The following is a 17,483-nucleotide window of genomic DNA, read 5'->3' on the forward strand; positions in this document are numbered from 1 at the left end:
AGAGAGAGAGAGAGAGAGAGAGACAGGGACAGGGACAGGGACAGGGACAGGGACAGGGAGAGAGATCTGGAAAGCCGTCACAGCAGAACCTAGGTTGCCAGCATGGACCCACAATTTAATTTCCCATCCTTTTTTTTCCAAAGCTCACAAACTGCCCCCTGTCAGGAACCTGGGCTTAGAGAAGGCTGGTCTTTAACATTTGTATGTTAGTTTTGTTTCTTAAAATTTCATAAAGTGCTGTATTTATCCTATTCATCAATAACCAATATCAACAGCATAGTAGGAAGTATGTCTTCATTTCTGACCCAATGTAAAATGATGCCTTGGCATCTGGTCTCTTAACCGTTGCACTCTCTCAAATGATATTTATCAATTGGTTGATAATGACAGTAGTACAACACTTAGTTTAACTAAGCAGGAATTGTTTTGTTAAACTCAAGGCCTATAAGTTTTACTATGCCGTTTATATAAAATTTATGAGAGGTTATGTTCTACTTAAGTAAAACACATTTCTTGACTTTGGAATTCAAAGAAGCCTCAGAGTGTCCATTGGAGATCTGAATTAAAGATATGAATTGTGCTAGAGCCATTTCACAAAATAATCACTGCACAGTTCCGACAAAAGTAGCTCTGATTTTACTGGAACTTCAGGTGGGAGGTCAGGAGAGGAGTGAAAGGTGACACTTGTGCCATTTCAAACATTAGCAATTATACTTTCCCTACAAATAAAGCACAAAATACAAAGAAAATAATTGCTGGATAAAAGCTCATTCCTTTTATTATATTGTCTTAAATTTGAGCATAAAAGCTACTTGTTACAAAGGTTAATTAATGTTTAATAAAATGTGACTATTTTCAAACTGAGCATATTTACACAAGCCATAATTTAGGTAGTCAGTTTGGTATGCATTTTATTCTATTTTATTATTGTTTTAATTATTCTTAGATAACTTAAAATGCTTTTTCTTTAACCTTGAAAACCAACCCCTTCACCATGATATGTATAATTTTAACATCCCGATTAGATATTTACATTCCTGAAGAATTAAAATCATTCAAAACAAACATCTTCCCAAAATAGAAAAACAATATTTATCCTGTTTATATATTTGGACAGTTTTATTTCTTACAAAAGTGTATGTGTTTGACTGTGTATATGTATGTGTATATGCATGTGTTTGTCTGTGTATGTACTTACAATCCATAATATTTCCCAATTGTAAACTATATAAGTTGCAAGTCTTGGATTTGAAACATCTGATTGTTGGAATTACCATGTTTTGCTTTTTACACTAAGCCAACCAATGTAAGAGAAACCTATCTCTGACTCTTACATAAACCCATTTAAGTTCATACCCAGAGTGTGATTGTTGGAGAATTTCACAAATGTTATAGAAACCCACACCAACTTCCTCCCTTCTAACTCTTCTTATGCTTCTCCCCATCATTTCTGTCTTCCAAGTGCATATGGTCCTTTCAAAAGCTACTGTTCACTTAATAGTGTCAGAACCTGAATGAGCATAAGGCCATTGATTAGGCCATAGACAACAAAAGGGGAGCAGAGTAACCTCTCTCCCACTCAGAGCCATCAACTGCCAATTGCAACCCAGCGAGGAGTAATATTTCATGGACCCATCCCTGATTCACACTTGGACTTTGCCTAGCTTGATCATTTGCATACAGACAGGGACACTGTAAGTAGTCATGTACCAGTTCCCTACTAAGGCCAGGAAACACTGTTTTACAGCAGCCAGCTTACACTTTTTGCCCCTCGTTAAATCAATTTTTTCTGAACTTGGGAGGTAGACAGCAATATAGATGTCCTATTATTGCTGAGAACTTCACAGACTTAGTTTTGGCACACTGACCAAATGTAAATTTGTTTATCATCACCTATTGCAAAAAAAGAAGCACCCATGGTAAGTGTTGAAAGTTACATTAATCTATAGGTAACAAAAGTATTCATTTGATATTAGGTTTATTTAGAAAAAAAGTAACAGGTTCACTGCATGTCCTGCCCAATTGTGGGCTCTAAGCTCAGTTACCAGTCTTGTTATATATTGTGTCTTGTTGGGTGAGCCTTAAATCCAAGCAGAGCAGATGAAAGTCTTCCCTCAAATAATGAGATCAGGGGATCACCAAAGATGCCACTTTAGGCAGACTTTATGGTATTTCTAATGTCCTTGCAACAACAGCTTTCCTGAGGGACTTGAGCCTTTCATGTGTTTGATGGTCTTATTTGATGGCTGTTACAGGAGTGAGTAGCAATGTGTCACTGTCTTTATCAAGAAAGTCTCTGCTGTACTGTAATATAATAAGATTTAGGATTCCTGGAGCCAAGTGAGATAGTGTTCAATTACATCCCTACTGAGAAGTTCATGTTCCATGCTTCCAGCTAAGAGATATGATTCAGGTCTTCTTCCTCTGTTGATTTATTAGGATGTTATGTCCAAGGCTTGAGGTTATAAATTGTGGATTATGAAGGATGAGGTCCATCACAAAGATCTTTTAAGCCTGGGAATATCTGACAAGCTACTTCACAATACTATATATCATCTGTAGCAATAGATTCAATAATATAATAAATATATGACCAGCAAACACCAAAAAAATCCGCTGTTGTTATATTTCTAATTAAGTGAACATGAGAAAGATCAATGCATGTGACCTTAAAGTATACAAAGGTACCATCTGGGAGATCTAATACCTGTATCCCCTGATTCCGGAAATCATCTCTGAGCTGCCATGCTGCTCATGATTCCTTCAGAGGGGATTTCACCTTATCCTTCCTTGTGCTAAGTAATTGGAAAGTTCTAGAAGCTTACATGCAAAATATTTATATAACTTAAGTACCCACAATGAAGCAACATATATTATATACTCAAGTATATTTCAATAACATTTGTAGGAAAATCCTAAGTCCTATGATTTTATATAGCAAGGCAACCCTATATGAATATACTCTATTAGAGCAAAGAAGAGTTAATATCCTAATATTTATTGTATTACTACTATATGCAAAGATACTTTTTACCAAATTTCTATACATTTTAGAATTCAGAAATGCATATTGTAGTGTTTTAAAAACTTGTTACATATTACCAAGAACTATAAAATAATTAACTGTTTAATAAATACAGTGAGATATCTATCAATATCTACTTAGTAGAAAACCACTCTGGGAGACAAAATGAGTTCAATATATTCATGAATTTCCCAGCTCTTCCCAAACTTGTCTTTACTATTTTTCTTGTTTTTGAAAGACATGAATGAATTCTCTCTGCTATTTCATAATTGACACTGAAGTATAGAGGACAAAGAAAAAACTATACTTTTATTTCAAAAAAGATCTCTTCTATTGATAAAATCAAAATAGAGGCACCTGACCTGGAAAGTTAGTCTTCAAGAGCACTATAAACTTCTCATGTCACCTACAAACCCATACACTACCATGGTGCCTGTTAAATATTTTCCCATCAAATTCAGCAAAATCTTAGTTCGTTAAGGCTTCTGCAAGCCATAGCATATTTCTCTGGAAAGACACGTGGAAACCTAAAATCTTAATTTATTTCTGCTTGATCTTGGGACCTAACATTCAGTTTCTTCAACAGTCCTCAAAAACACCAAGCACTTTGCAGTAAGAGGCTCAAAGTCACCCATGAATCAGTCCTAGGCAGAGAAGGAAGTCACTGAGCCTCTAAATTTGGATGCCATGCCAACAAGAATAGGATCTAATTTGTACCTTCCTTGGAGGAGAATTGGGACTGATGGATATTCCCCACCTACTTGATCCTTTGCTTTGATGAATTCCTATTAACAATGTTCTTTTTACTCAAGGGCAGTCAAAGAAAATTCTCATGCAATTTGCCATTCTTTTGTGTTATCTACCATATTCAAATTATAATGTTTATGCTATTGTATGAAATCTAAATTCATCTATAATTCTTGTCACAGAATAAATTCTTTTGTAAAATAAGATCTGATGAAATTATTTCTTGATTATAAGGTGAACACAAATTCAAGGATTACACATTAAGTCAATAACACAGTCTTTTTAAAAGTACAATGGGTTTATAAGAAAGACAATATTCAGAAAATAATGTGATTTGAGAATATTTGTAGTTCAATTTATCTACTAAATATTCATTCTCTTTATTCACTATCACAACTACCTGCTGTCTGAAAATAAAACAAATTATTTGCTTTTCTTTCATTGATTTATAGAAGTTATTTAGATGGTATGGATCTTAATCTTTGACTGTCATGTATTTGTATATATTTTCTTCTAAATAATTCTCCAGAACTGAATGTCTAATACACAAATGTTGCAAGAGTAACCACAAAACAAACAAAAAAACAAACAAAAAGAAAACAAAACAATACAGCAAACATACAAAACAACAATGAAACTATCTTTAAATGCATCAATGAAATTCCATTCTATGTTTAAAAACACACAATTCATTGAAAACACATGGTGGAAGGTTTCACATAACATAGTAAAAATGATAGGAAAATCCTAGAGCAAAGAATACATAAGTAGAATTCAGAATGGAGTGAACCATCTGCTGTTCTTATAGGGTTCTGCTTTGGTTGATAATAGAGTCCCTTTTCCTTCCACTGTAGCTATAGCTCCCACTGTTTCTGTTTGTTTATTTCTTGCTCCCTCATTTTCCTTAGCTTTGTGGGGGGAATGCTCTCATCATGCATCTAATTGGGAAGAAGATAAAGGGTACTTTATACAATTGAGACAGCTTTGTAGCTTCAGTTTCTACATCACTTTCTGTTTCTTTCTTGATTATTAATTTACCTTTGAAGCACAGTCTCTGGTCTCTGTTTGTAATGGAGGCTGGGTGTGCAGTCTCAGTCATCCTCTTGTTTGAGCTTCCCAGTCTACCACTTACTTAATGTTTATTATTTTATGGTAGTAAATGTATTAGAATTACAGATTCACAGAGAATAATCAAAAAGTAACATTTTCATTTTGGGTGGAGTGGGATAAAGATATGTTTTCTTGCTGTTCATTTCAGGAAAATATTTCTAAGAAAATTATCTCTGAAATGTTAATCTCTTTCTATCACTATCTTCAAACTTTCACACTAAAAAATACTCCTTGCATAGAAAAATCAGTAATTCTGTTATGTACTAATACTTAATTAAAATAGAATTAAACAAATATAAATTTAGTTGTAATAAATGCTATTGGAAAATTGAATTATCCAGTGATAAATATACCTAAGAACATAAGAGATATGTATAATGAAACCTATATAGATAAGATAAAGAACTAGAAAATGAGCACTAACCTCAAATGTAAAAGCATTCTGATATATACTCAGATATTCACCATTATCCTCAGTGTGTGTGCCTATGTGTGGAGGAGAGTACATTTGTATATACATATATGTTCCTATACCTCTACAAATCTGCAAATATATGTTCATAGTATTGGTTAAAAGGTTCACAAACTTGTATGAAGTAAAAGTATCATCAAGAATCCAAAGTAATCATCAGAAAAATTGACCAGAGCAGAAAACATTGCATTACTGACTATATTCTGTGATACATTATAAAGGCTCCAGTGCTTAAAACAGCATGATTCTGTCATACATAGCACATGCAATCATGGAATTAAGAGCCCTGGAAAAAAATACCTTTACACATAATACAAGCAGATAGTGAGAGTACATATTAAGAAAGCCTATTGTTTAGAAAATGGCCCTGAATCCAACAGAAAAGATATGCACATGAATATGTGAATACTATAATTCTCTCACCTGATGTACAAATAATTCATAATGAGCGAATATTTAAATAGATAACCTGAAATTGAAATGGGTAAGGAAACAAGAACAGCCACAGGGTGTTACAACAAGCAAGACAGACCAGATAGCAAAGGGAACAGGCATTAAGGGCAAAGAGGCATTGTAGGTGACGTGTTTTCAAACTATTCATTAATATGCAGAATACAAATTCCAAACCACAGTAACAAAACAAAAAAGTGAGAGCATTAATCAGACATTTATCCAAAGAACACACACACATGTCTAACAAGTTACTGCTGATGTGGACAAGTCCTTTTTAGACTGATTGACAAGTCCTAGGATTCATTGAAAGTCCAACATAAAGCTGTTGAGGTTAACACAGGACAATTAGAGAGTTAGAGGTGACTCAGGCATAAACAGGATTCTGTCCCTAAAACAACCAATGCCGAGTAGGAAAAAAAATGCTTACCTGACTAGTAACCAGAAAAATGCAATCAAAACCAAAATATGTCATCATCATAACTGTTACAAATGGTTATTGTGTAGAAAAGGAAAAAATTCCTATTCTACAGGATAAACCCCACATCTGGTACTAGTATCAAGCTAACAACCTGTCATTAGAAATGCAGGAGGCCTTAGGAAAGAAACTATTACTACCCTGTTAACTAGATATAGTATTAATCTGACCCACAATGGCACATCATTATACTCATAGATCAATGCATTTCTCTTCTATAAACTGAGAAGATTTTATATGTAGTAGATAGTGATTAATACAGTGAGCCAACACTGATTGGCATGTAGAAGATCAAAGACTTGTTATGGCTCAGCACTAAAGGGACATGTATGTTGAACCCCTATTCACAAGCTCCAGGAATCATTGCAGAAGACAAGAAGAATGGGTAAGCCTGAGGGAAACGTTATCTTCTGAATGCAGCAGAGCAGCTGTGCATAAGAAGTCATAACAGTTGTGACACGTGCACAAACTTTCCTCAAGCTCCCACAAGAGCAAACCCAAGCATGGAGAGAAGTTGGCCACACTCTCTCTGCCCAGCCAGGGGCTCCTGGAAATAATTAGCTACTGAGAAAGGGAGAGAAAGTTTTCTCTAAGAATACAGTGCCTGGGACGTTGACTGGTCTCCAATAAAGGACTGCACATCCAAAAAATGTTGGGGTGCCATTTATTAGTCTTGAGGGATTTTAAATTAAAACAATAAGCTGGATAACAAACAATAGGGTATTATTGGGAAGGATGTGAGAAAGATCTAATATGATCAAAAGAGTTGTGTGAAACTCTCAAAGGATATATATATATAGGCATAAAAAGACAAGGATGCATGATGTCACTTGTGAGTAGGGTTAGATCTCATAGATCTTAAGGTATAACAGTGACAGCATTTATCAAGGGCTGAGGAACTTACAGGGAAGTACTGAATGGCCAATTACTGGTAAGTGAGAACTAAGTTGTAGTTAGATAAGAGAAAGAAATTCTATCTACTGAATGGTAGGTTGTATATTATATATCAGAACCTGGATAAAATATTGTTGGAGGATATCATACTATAAATATTAACATAAATGACTGAGAATATATAAGTAACCTAACATAATGACTATAGTTTGTAATAAGATATTAAAACATCACAACATACACCATTACTATTTCACATTATTTATGTTCTTTATCAAACTATCAAATTAAATTTAACTATGCAAAAATGAGAAAATGGGTACTTTTCCATGTAGAGTAACCCACAATATCATCATTTTAGTCTTTTTTTCTTTATAAACTGACTTGATTGAGAAAATTGGAGTGTGTTTGAAAATCCTGTGGTGAATGGCTGGTGCTTTCATGATATAATTGCATTGCAGTTTTAACAATTAAATATAATTTGAGTTGTGTAGATAATAACAAAATGTGATTACACAAGAATATATTTAAGAATAAATTGAGCTTATTTTTATTGAAGTCTATGATTATTTTAATGTAAAATAATATGAATATATTCATTGCTATTGAAATATTCCAGAATTCTTTATGCAGCACAGTGACATCAATATATTTAATTAAGAAAAATATCCATTAATTAAGACAATTTAAACTCATGTAGTCTAAGAAAGTAAAAAAATTAAATATTTAACACAAATATTCCATTGTAAAAACATAAGAAAATTCATTCTTATTTATTATGTCTATATGTTTAAAGATAGATAAAAATAATTCATGGTACTGTATTTTTGAAGTATTTGCTGGGTTTTATGGTTTAGAAGAGAAAATCTCCTATGTTGCTTCTTAAGGTTTTGAGATAAACACTGGCATTGTTCAGTAAATAGTAACAAAATCAAACTAAAACTACTGGCCAACCAGTGTTTGTAGAGTTTCATTTCGGTATTTTTCTGTCAGCTATGTTGAGCTGTGATGGCCGGAGCTGCTGAGCTGCTGACCGGGTCGAGGCCAAGTCCAAGACCAAGTCCAAGCACTGAATCCACTTTCCAGGCCCCTGATTGTTGAGCAACTTGCATCTTATGGAGGAAATCAAACCAGATGTCAATGGTTCTTTTGTTAAGACCAATGCTAACGCAGAGAAGACAGAGGAAGGTGAGAAAGAGGACAGAGCTGGTCAACAACCTGATCAGAAGCAATCTGTGGGTAACACCAACCAAGTGGAAATCCGGCAGATGGACCCAAGCTCCCCACTCTACTCAGTCCTTTGAAGAGCTTTGCCTGAAACCTCAGCTTCTCCAGGGAGTCCATACTTTGGGTTTCAGCTGCCCTTCCAAATTTCAGGAAAATGCATTACCTTTGATGCTTGCTGAACCCCTGCAGAACTTAATTGCTCAATCTCACTCTGGTACTGGTAAAACAGCTGCCTTTGGGTTAGCCATGCTCAGCCAAGTAGGGTCTGCAAAAAGCTATCCCCAGTGCCTCTGTCTCTCTCCACCCTATGAGCTTGCTCTTCCAACAGGAAAAGTGATTGAGCAGATGGGCAAGCTTTACCCTGAACTGAAGCTAGCTTATGCTGGTCGAGGCAACAAATTGGAAAGAGGTCAGAAGGTCAGTGCGCAGATTATCATTTGTACCCGCTGGGAGTGTCCTGAACTGATGCTCCAAGCTGAAGTTCATTGACCCCAAGAAGATCAAGGTGTTTGTTCTGGAGGAGGTTGATGTGATGATAGTGACTCGGGGCCACCAAGACCAAAGCATCCGCATCCAGAGGATGCTGCCCAGAAACTGCCAGATGCTGCTTTTCTCTGTCACCTTTGAAGACTCAGTATGGAAGTTTGCCTGGAAGGCGGTCCCAGACCCCAACATCATCAAACTGAAGCGTGAAGAGGAGACTTTGGACCCCATCAAACAGTATTATGTCCTTTGCAGTAACAGAGAGGAGAAGTTCCAGGCCCTGTGTAACCTTTATGGGGCCACCACCATCACCCAAGCCATGATCTTCTGCTATACCTGCAAAACAGCTAGCTGGATGGCAGCAGCGCTCTCAAAAGAGGGCCACCAGGTGGCCCTGCTAAGTGGAGAGATGATGGTAGAGTAGAGAGCTGCTGTGATGGAGCGCTTCCGAGGAGTCAAAGAGAAAGTTCTGCTGAACACCAATGTGTGTGCCCGTGATACTGATGTTGAACAAATATCTATGGTCATCAATTTTGACATTCCTATAGACAAGGACGGGAAGATGAGAGCTATCGACACCATATTGGGTGCACAGGCTACTTTGGCAAGAGGGGTCTGGCAGTAAACACGGTTGACTACAAGCACAGCATGAATATCCCCAACAGAGTCCTGGAACATTTTAATAAGAAGATAAAGAGTTGGACACAGATGATTTGATTGAGATCGAGAAAATGGCCAACTGAGGAGCTTCTCCATGGGCTGGTGCCACCCTCAGTGCTCCCCGCCTGAAAATTTAGTGCGTTCATGGCATAGGCCTTGACAGACACCTCGGAGACCCAGGTCTGAGTAGAGACTACCTACCTCATTTGAAATTACATTTGGACTTGACAGAAATTTGTGCAAATGATGAGGGGTGGTAAGCATTTGTGATGTAAAGTAAATAAAGAAATCAATAAAAAATTAAGAGGAACTCCACCAGCCCAGTGACTTGGGTTCCTTCCGGTCTTTCTGGGCTGGGGTCCAGTTATTAAAAAAAAAATGTTTACACAATTTTGGAAGATTAGGCATGAATACACAGAAATTTACCTTTTACAAAAAAAAATATATGTTTCTGTCAAAGGGAAAAATAAAAGTTTAATATAATTAAGATAATCCAACTTGTTCCGTAAAAATTCAAAAAAATAAGTGGATTTAGCCTTTCTTAACTACTGGCCTTTTGTTATTAATGATGTCAGTGAAATTGTTAATCAGAAAGGAAGTGCCTTAAAATTAATTGTAACTGACCTTGGGAAAGGTCATTATCTTCAAAATGGACTTTCATCTGAAGATAAAATAATTTCCCTTAGAGGATGTGTCATAAACTCATAGCTGCTGTAAGCTTTTTTTCACCTGAATGTTATTTCTTGTCATGTAAATCTACCAATTAATTTATTTCACTCTAAAATTTTGTTTCCCACATTAAAACTAACATTACACAACTGTATAGTACAAGACAATCAAAAAAGCCCTGCTCAAGCTTAACATGATCAATCTTTTCTCCTATCATATACGTCCTTTATGGCTTTAGTATATATTACAATATTTTAGGTAATTTTTAATGTTTTCATTCTTTAAGGGGAGCATTTCACATATGTAACTTTCATTTTAAGTTCATTATTTTTAAGATAGATTTTTATTACATACCCTTTAGTCTCACTTTTATAGATATTTTAAAGGAAATTTGGACAGAGAGAGACACACACATTAAACCTCTAAACATCTTTTGGTAAAATGGCAGGGATCCTAGATTTTTTTATATTTGGTTGATGGAAAAAAATCTTAGTGTCTTTCAGAAAACAATTGAGAGATAATTCTAGACTTGTTCTCTTACCATCAATAATGAAAACTAAATAAAGTACATGAAGTAGTGTCTTCAGACATTGAATAACAGGAAATGCAATGCATTTCATCCATGAAAGATGAAAGACGTGTGAAGTGGTCCCATGATTTTGAAGTTTTCCTTGGTGCATGGACTATGCCTTTGCAGTATATCTGTCTCTGTTAGTTTGTCTCCATAAAAATAAAGCAAGGTGTGACAAGGCTACTACATTTGTAACCTGGATACTGAGAAAAGCCATGCAAGGGAGCAGGAACTTGAGAAGCACTGGGAATGCACGCTGTATATTCTGCATAGAAACTGATACAGCTCTACATGGACATATACAATCCCACACTCCACTAAGTCTCAAGGAGAGAAATAACTGTAGAGTTGAATCCAGAACAAGACCACTCGAAGACCAGGCAGTTGTTGGAGTTTAATCCTGATGAGAGTGTGTGACTTTGCTGAGTAATTAAAAAAAATTACTTGAGGCCTGAGAAAAGGCAAAGCTTAAAAGTACTCAGCCATACCGTGAGTTCAATATTCTTAGAAAGATGTAGAACATAGTTTCCCAAAATACTTACAGCTAGAAGCACACTGTATTATGTGGGAATCCTAGTACTGGACATATGAACAAGGAAAGTAAGTATTACAAAATGACAACTACACACCATGTCTCTGTTGCAATATTCATAGCGGCTAATGTAAAAGTGGTCCTGATAAAGAAAATAGAATGTTATTGGGCAATAGGTAAAAAAAGGGTCTGTCATTTCGGAAAACATGAGCTTGGAGAGCACCATCTAAAACAGAATAAGGCACAGGAAAAATAGCTTTGCAATATTGGACTAAGATGCCCATCAACGTATTTGGGCAAAAATTACAAAATATATAAAATACAAAATATAAAAAGAACCGTTTCTACAGGTTAAGGAATATCATTTTGGCAATGTAAAGTAAGCACAAGAAAAAAAAAAACATAGTATAACAAATTTATTAAAAAAGAAAACAAAAAGAAATCCAGAGGCTGTAGCTGGATCAATGACTAAGAGAACTGACTGCTTTTCCAAAGACCACGGATTCAATTTTCAGCATTCATAAGGCAGTTAACAACCATCTTTAATTCCAGTTCTAGGGCATGTGCTGGCCTCTTCTGGCCGCCTCAGGAACTGCACAATTATGAGGAGCAGACATGCATGCAGGCCAAATACTCATAATATGATAAAGAAAGAAAGAAAGAAAAAAAGAAAGAAAGAAAGAAAGAAAGAAAGAAAGAAAGAAAGAAAGAAAGAAAGAGAGAAAGAAAGAAAGAAAAAAGCAAGCAAACAAGAAAGAACATTCTTCCAAGTTAGATACTTATTTTAAAACCAAGTATTATTTATCGTAACCACAAGAATCACATGGTTGTTCTGTGTGTTTCAGCTGTTTTCAAATAAAATATTTCAGTAAGTGGTAAATGTGACTTGTATATTTACCCCTTTCAGCTAATGATGCTTTGTTATTGTTTTCCCTATTGGAAACATTCCAGAGCAATTCATAGTGAAGTTCAGACTTTCAACTTCTTTTCTTAGTAATCAACCCTGTTTCTTTATTTATTCATTTTACATCCTGATCTCTGCCCTCTTCCAAGTTCACACACACACACACACACACACACACACACACACACACACTCACACACACAAACACACACACACACACACACACACACACAGAATCCCTCCCCTTCTTCCCTCTCTTTCTCCCCCCAACCCTGGCACATCAAGTTTCTGTGGGACTAGGCATGTCCTCTTCCTCCAAGGCCAGACAGGCAGGGCAGCTCGAAGATCATATTCCACAGACTGGGAACAGTGTATGGGATAGCCCCCATTCCATTGTTGAAGGCCTGCATGAAGACTGAGTGGCTCATATGCCACATATGCATGGGGTGGGGGGCCAGGTCCAGCCTGTTCAGTCTCTGAGAGTCCACAAGGTTCCAGATGAGTAGATTGTTAGTCTTCCTGTGAAGATCTACCCAGTTATTTAGTTGTAATTTTCATGTTTAGAATGACTCTCATAGATTTTCGACATTGTGACACATTTTACAAATGTTGAAATTGAGTTCATTTAGTATTATTATTTTTCATTGTTTCCCATGAGATTCTGTTTTATTGTTCTCTGTATACAGGCCCAATATTTTATATTCAGGTACTGAGTAAATAAATGAAGAGCCATGGTTTTCTTGTGTGTCTGTTTGCTTGCTTTTTTTTTTTAATTCAAATGCTTTTCCTTTTAATTCTAGGACAATTGTCAGCTTCCAATGGTGACAGCACAGTTTATAAGGTAGAGAGCAAAGATAGAAAGTGGACACACATAGGGGGCACACAGATCTCTGTGAAAATTGACCAGAGATCACAAAATATTTAAGCAATATTTTCATAAGCAGCGCTATTCCTTTGATACATTAAATACACTCAAATATTTGATGTGTATGGGAAATAATTATTTCAGAATTTCAACTAGAAGCCACCTGTAGTAAGGTGTCAGCTCATTGTTTAATTAAAACAAAACAAAAATAACATGCAATTGTGTGACAATCATTCAGCAAAGGCTTACAAATAAAGCATTTATCATTTCCATCACAGTGCAGAGATCACACACTGAGGGCTGTCACCAGAGAGAATATCTGCGACCACTGTTCACTTCACTTTTACTTCAAAAGCATATTTAGCATTATTTGATTATTTTCATTTTATCATGCTTTGCATTACACAAAATGTTATTTTAATATTTTTAAATATTGTGAGAAAACCTGGCTAAATAAAATATCAATGTTAAAGTTTTCATCTCAGCAAGGCCAAATGGATCAAGAACCTCCACATAAAACCAGATACACTGAAACTAATACAAAAGAAAAAGGGGAAGAACCTCGAGCACATGGGCACAGGGGAAAGATCAAGAATTGACAAATGTGTCCTCATAAAATTGCAAAGCTTCTGTAACACAAAAGACATTGTCAATAGGACAAAACAGCAACCAACAAATTGGGAAAAAGATCTTTACCAACCCTATATCTAATAGAGGGCTAATATCCAATGTATACAAAGAACTCAAGAAGTTAGACTCCAGAGAACCAAATAACCCTATTAAAAAATAGGGCACAGAGTTAAACAAAGAATTCTCAACTGAGGAATACTGAATGGCTGAGAAGCACCTAAAGAAATGTTCAGCATCCTTAGTCATCAAGGAAACCATTCAGAATGGCTAGGATAAAAACTCAGGTGACAGCAGATGCTGGAGAGGTTGTGGAGAAAGAGGAACACTCCTTCATTGCTGGTGGGATTGCAAGTTGGTACAACCACTCTGGAAAACAGTTTGATGGTTCCTCAGGAAATTGGACATAGTACTAACAGACGACCCAGCTATAGCACTCCTGGGCATATAACCAAAAGATGCTCCAACATGTAATAAGGACACATGATCTACTATGTTCATAACAACCTTATTTATAATAACCAGAAACTGGAAATAAACAAGATGTCCCTCAACAGAGGAATGGGTACAGAAAAAGTGGTACATCTATACAATGGAATATTACTCAGCTATTAAAACAATGAATTTATGAAATTCTTAGGGAAATGGATGGATCTGGAGAATATCATCCTGAGTGAGGTAACCTGATCACAAAAGAACACACATGGTATGTACTCTCTGATAAGTGGATATTAGCCCAGAAGATCGAAATACACAAAGTAAAATCCACAAACCACAAGAAACTCAAGAAGAAAGAAGAACCAAATGTAGATACTTTGTTTCTTCTTAAAAGGGGGAACAAAATACACAATGGAAGAAGTTGCAGAGACAAAGTATGGAGCAGAGACTGAAGGAGGGATAATCCAGACACTGCTCTACCTAGGAATCCTTTCCATATTCAGACATCAAATCCAGACTCTATTGTGGATGCCAGCAAATGCTGGCTGACAGAAGCCTAATGAAGCTGTCTACTGAGAGGCTCTGACAGTACACAACTAACACAGAAGTAGAGGCTCACAGCCATCCATTGGACTAAGTACAGGGTCCCCCAGTGAAGGAGCTAGAGAAAGGACCCAAGGAGCTGAAGGGTTTGCAGCCCCTTAGGACTAACAACAATATGAACTAAGTAGTACCCTCAGAGCTCCCAGGGACTAAACCACCAACCAAAGAGTACAAATGTTGGGACTCATGGCTCCAGCAGCATATGTATAGCAGAGAATTGTCAAGTCATCAATGGGAGGAAAGGCCGTTGTCCCTGTGAAGGTTCTATGCCCCAGTGTAGGGGAATGCCAGGGCCAGTAAGCAGGAGAGGATGGGTTGGTGAGTAGGGGGCAGGGGGAGGGAACAGGGGTTTGTTTTTGTTTTGTTTTGTTTTTATATTATTTTACTATTTTTTTTTCTTTTCTTCAGAGGGGAAACTGGGAAAGGAGATATCATATGACATGTAAATAAAGAAAATATCTAATAAAATATACATTTAAAAAAAGAAAAAAGTTTTCACCACAGAGTGTGGATCCTTGCTTATTGTAAGTAACAACCTATATTCCATCTTATGGAGACATCTATTAATTGAGGTTCCCAAATATTTAGTTACTTTAGTATTTGTCAAGTGCATGCAAAACTATCTAGCACTCTTTCACACTTAACCTCTGACCTAGTCAGCTGAGCAATAATATGATGCATCTCCCATCTGAATGATGTCCTACTATCTCATCCCTCATGAAACATATGCAAAACTTACTCAGAAGTCTGGGTCACAATAGGTTTTAGATAGTCATATGTTTCCTCTAAATTCTGTCATTATTTTTCTTCTTTTTCTTTTTGGTTTTTCAAGACGACAGGGTTTTTCTGTATAGCTCTGGCTGTCCTGGAACTCACTCTACAGACCAGGCTGGCCTCAAACTCAGAAATGCGACTGCCTCTGCCTTCCTGTGCTGGGATTAAAGGTGTGCACCACCACAACCCTGCTATTTTTCTTCTTTTTAAATCATGTCATCTTAATATAACTGTGACAATTCCTTTAACTCTACTGGAATAAATGTTTAATTTGTAGTAGCCTAGTACCTATGCTGGGTTTATTTTTCTTGTTTGCTTCAATAAACTTATTAGTCATCAATCAAAATCTAGTTACTATTTCCATGTATTGACAACTACAATCAAGTATTTCCATCAACCCACAAAAGTAAGCATAATTCATTAAAGTATTGTTTGACAAGTATGAATCATTTCTCATAAAATTGCTTTATGTCTGTTTTCAATGTTACATACATAAATGAATGACATAATTTGTATTCTTAGAGCATTTGTATTTAATTACTTATTTTTTCATATTGTATACAGTTAGTGATATCACTTACTGCTATGGTTTTAAGGTGAAATATTTCCCATAGGCACATATGATTAAATACTTAGTCCCCAGATGATGGTGCTCTGTTGGAAAGGTATGGAATCTTCTAGATACAGCTTCTAGCTGACAGTCACAGGACCACAGTGGGGCTAGGTGAAATTGGGGAAAATCTAATTCAGAATCAAGGACTTTGCAGCATCCTCAGCAGAGATGTGAAAAGACTAGTTCATGTTTTTGCTGCCACATAAGTCAGTCACTCAAACCACGACAGGCTCTACCATAACTTTCCTATCACAAGGATGACTAAAATTAGATAATTCCCTGAAATGTGTCTCCCAGAAGTTTGTCTCACTAGCAAAGAACATAATTAAAATACTCGGTGTAGGAAGAGGCACCAACCCTCAAAAGACTTGAGACCCCAGACAGTGGGGAAGTCTGATGGAGTAGGGGCAGGGAGTGGGGACATCCTCTTGGAATGGGGGTTTCAAGGGAGGAGGTATGGGATTAAGAACAGTCAAAGGAGGATAAGGAGGGGAATAAAGACTGGACTGGAAAAAAGATTAAAAAAAGACTAATTTTGCTAATAATCATTTCATCAGATATTTAAAATAGTTTATTACCAATATACCTTGAACTTATTATATAAACCTTAAGTGTTATTTGAAGCAAAAAATGTCAAATATGACACTCAAAGAAAAATCTCTCATTAGCTTATTGATATAAGACACTCTGAAATAGAGATCATTGTAATTTCCACAAGAGTGGAATGACCAGTTACTTCCAACATGTGAAGGGGAGAAACAATACTTACTGACTCACAATTCTTCATTTTGAGATCTAGCTCATACTTATTCCCTTAAATGTGTGGTTTACCTTATTGTTTTACTCTAATTTTGATTACACTCAAGTAAATTGTTATATAATGTCAAGTTTCATTTGATTATTAAAATGCACCCTTTGAAGCTTTATGTAATTTATTAAATTTCACCTTGAAAGATGAAGTTTTTCATTATCAGCAATGTAGAGTTAAATAAACATCACTGGTTTTTGTCTCTTAAATCTTTTTATGATTCTGGTGGATACAAAATGATGACTTCAGAGGAAAAGGGATTTAAATTCAACTCTTTTCCAGTGCTAGGTTAAATATATGTTTATGATAATTGCAAAGAAGTCATGAAAAAGCAATGTTGTTTACAAATCCCCGGGGTTCTCAAAATAGGCCACCAAAGTAACTAAAAGATACTGGAGAGAGAAGATAAGAAGCTAATTTCCTTTAGTTGTTTAAAGAAAATATCTAGGAAAGACATGCAGAAAATTGCTTGTGTGTGTGTGTGTGTGTGTGTGTGTGTGTGTGTGTGTGAGTGTATACACATGCGCACGTGC

The 17,483-nt window shown here is 36.1% G+C and overlaps 1 protein-coding gene and 1 pseudogene across 6 annotated transcripts in view; one reads left to right on the top strand and one right to left on the bottom strand.

Annotated features, from left to right (window-relative positions):
* Window positions 1-17,483, bottom strand: part of Csmd3 (CUB and Sushi multiple domains 3) — a 1,179,548-nt gene that overhangs the window by 953,142 nt on the left and 208,923 nt on the right. The gene's annotated exons all lie outside the window — the stretch shown is intronic.
* On the top strand, window positions 6,608-9,629 carry LOC116082566 (annotated as a pseudogene).

Source organism: Mastomys coucha, unplaced genomic scaffold, assembly GCF_008632895.1.
Source record: "Mastomys coucha isolate ucsf_1 unplaced genomic scaffold, UCSF_Mcou_1 pScaffold7, whole genome shotgun sequence".
NCBI lineage: Eukaryota > Metazoa > Chordata > Mammalia > Rodentia > Muridae > Mastomys > Mastomys coucha.